General features: G+C 39.8%; 1 pseudogene; it reads left to right on the top strand.

Moving 5' to 3' along the window:
* Positions 1–199, top strand: part of LOC118333991 — a 14537-nt pseudogene extending 14338 nt beyond the window's left edge.
* Positions 200–3348: the final 3149 nt, after the last annotated feature.

The following is a 3348-nucleotide window of genomic DNA, read 5'->3' as shown; positions in this document are numbered from 1 at the left end:
TGCTTAAAGTTCAAGGTGTGTGCATGTGGAAATAGAAGTTTAGAAGTTGACAAACTACAAGGCAGAATCCTAGGTTAAATGTGTTAACCCCCATATCCGCAGGAAGCAGTCTGTCATCATTATCCGCTCACATCTGTGTCTGCTTTACCTGTTTCAACTGTGTTTAAACCATTATGTCTCATTTTCTCAGGTTTGTTAGTGGCGCTGGTTTTTACTGAGTACCATAAATTCTTTTGGCCTGTGTCTCCATAGGGGTCAGAGCTCACAGAAATGTCTTTTCAAAGCAGCTAAATGGTTCAGTCTGTTTTACTTTGTACCCCTTCACCGTGTTGTTGTTTTATCTTTCTCTCAATTAAGAAACCTACATTGAAGCTGTCATCATTAATTTTAGATCCTACACAAAGCCCCAATCATCCGTTTGCTAAACTTGTTACTGACCGCAAAACTATAATCATGTGCAGAAGCTCCTGGTTCCCACAGGCCCAAGCACTTGTTTAAGTGTCCTGCCTTCCTAGCCAAGCTGTCTGGTAAGCATCTGTGTGCCCATGTGTGTGCCGGTGGGGCTCAACAACAAACTGTGCACTGTGTGTGTTTGGGGATGTGGTTACCGTTTGTACTATAACCGCTCATTGTATTTTTGTTTACAAGATATCCCGATATCCGAGATATCAGAGGCCTTAATCCCCTACACTTTAACACACTGAACAAAATCAAGATAATATGACCATAGCTCCAGTGCATAATGGCCGCTGTTGCCTGTCCCTCTAGGGCTGTGGTTTTGTTGCTTTATACAAAAGGGAGCATTTACACTTGAACAGGATAGGGTGAAGCACTTAGAGAATATCTTTAAACTTCAGCTTCAAGCTCCTCACCAGCAAGTATCGACACTGCTTAGTGTTAAGAACTCAAAAATATTTTTTAGCTGACCCCGACTTTGACTGTGGAAGGGTGAAAAGTACATTTTCTTTTAGAAGGACATTTAAATAAGTCTATATAGGCATTATTAGTAAAGAACATATTGTATTGTGTATGTAACAGAGTGCCTGGTCAAACATGTAGACATGGCAAATGTATTTATTACTAAGGTGCTAATCTCAGTTGTACTGTGTTCCTCAGGTGCAATAGATTGATGGCAGGACAAAAACTGATTTGTGCACAGTGTTTATTTGAAAGTAGCTAAAGAGAATACAAGCAAGCACATGCATAATTAACTGTACATTTCTTACCATGAAGTCAGGTAAACCAGACAGCTAACATGTCACAAGAAAACACAAAAGATGTGTGATTGACCCAGAGGTGGAAGTGTGGAGTTCTGCACTGGCTGATTCTCAGGGGGGGATTACACCAGGGATTACCTAGAACAGTGTAATATAGGGCAATGCTAAAGTTGTGCACAGAAAGATGCAGTAACATATCTACATAGGCTTTGCTAAAATATATTCTCAAAGGTCAAGGTCCTCAAATCAATGTAGGGGATGATGTATGTGTGTTGATTCTCATAATCAAACACACACATGGACAAACAGGAGTAAAGATGTAGTGCATTATAATTACTATGATATTGTAGTTACATTATATGATTTTCATATAATGATCATAGATCACGTTCACTTTGCTATTATCCTAACTTAGTAATTATAATAATTTAAAAATATATATTCCTTTTGCTAATTGCCATGTACTCAATTACTGTAGTTGTCACTGTATCAAATTGTAGCTAAAACTAGATGGCCACTCTTCAGCAGTCATTCTTGGTTTCAAACAGTCTTCCTTTTTCCTCCTGATCTCATTTTTTGCATCCCTCCCCTCCCCCTCTCCAGCTGCACCACTCTGCTGCAGAGAGAGAAAGAGACTAAGAGAAAGGGAGAGGGAGATTGCTCAGTGTAGGACATTTTGTTCAGTCTATAAAAAGTCATTATACGCCATACGGTGTCATTTCAACCCTGTGTAGGTCACCATGTTCATGACAAGAAGAAATCTCTCCTTTGTATCACTTTTCAGCCACTTATCAATATATTCTTTATTACCCAGCAGTCTATAACCATGTGCTTTGTTTGAACATGTCATCAGTTGGCAAATATCTAAGATTTTTTTCTCTTCCTTTCCTCTGTCTTCTCACGTATTCTCTGTGTTGTTTTTGAAGCTATTTTTTTTGGTCACCATTGCCAGCTCACAAGAAGCAGGGTGGGATGTGCAAGGTGGTGGGATGTGTTACCATAGCAACAAGCTGACTCACTGGCAGGACTGTACCATTTTTCATTAAACCACAGGGGGTCAGCAGCAGATGCAGCCTCTGAGCTGTGATAGCTCTGTGCATTTGTTGATTCTGGGAGGACAGGAGACACCCCTGTTTTGGGCAAATAGGTGCAACATCCTCAGATCTTGGGTGGCTGGATGATAGAGGGAGGGGGAGGGTGATCATGGCTGCTTTTGATGCTTTATTCAATGCTGCCCTGTTGTTTTTGTGTCCTCATGAGCATATTCACTAATATACAGACTTACAGTAACCAATTTCTTCCTGAATTCTTTGTTTCTGTTATATAAAAGAAACAGCAGCCTTTTGGTGTCTTTTTCCTTTTTCCTTGTTGCTTGTTTTCCTGGTTGACCTGTTTATTTTGGATGTATGTATCTTTTGGAATAACACTGTGATCTTTACTTAAAATGTGTTCATGTGCACAAACAAAAGGTATATTACATTGCAGTGTGTAATTTCAACTAGAATTCACTTCCTTATAAAAACACAGTTGCTGCTTTGCTTTGTCTAAGAAGCTTAGATTTGCCCTCACAAAGACAGTCATACACACATCAGCTGTGACAACTGCAGGGTCACAGAGACCCTCATTAATAAGGCATGGATTTCTCTCAGGGCATCGCCTCGAGGCCCCCTGCTGTTGCTATGAGGGTAGTGGCTTTGTGCAGCAGTGCAGTGTTTTGGTTGTGATTCATACACTGGTGGTGTTGTATATGCTTCTGTTTGAACGGAGAGTTGATATTTGTACCCCGTTTCTGTTGTACAGCATAATCCAACATACCAAAAACAGTTCAACAACAAAATCATGAATATATTTTTGGTTAAGAAGCCAGGGTGACCTGCATTTCTCTATCCACTGAGGTAGCTATTGCCTCTGTCTATCTCAACAATAATTTTATTTTATTATTTCTTATTTATTTTTGTTTGATCATAATTATCATCCCTCTCACAAGGACAGCAATGCTAAAACAACATTTCCTTGAAACGCCATCCTCTCTCTCTCTCTGTCTCTCTGTCTCTCTCTCTCACTCACTAACTTACATACACACACAAACACACTCATATGTCAATGTGTTCCCTAATTTTTTTGTGAGAGC

The sequence above is a fragment of the Morone saxatilis genome, unplaced genomic scaffold, assembly GCF_004916995.1.
Source record: "Morone saxatilis isolate NCDOM2014 unplaced genomic scaffold, NCSU_SB_2.0 Contig22, whole genome shotgun sequence".
NCBI classification, from domain to species: domain Eukaryota; kingdom Metazoa; phylum Chordata; class Actinopteri; family Moronidae; genus Morone; species Morone saxatilis.
This window is presented reverse-complemented; position numbering and strand designations above follow the sequence as displayed.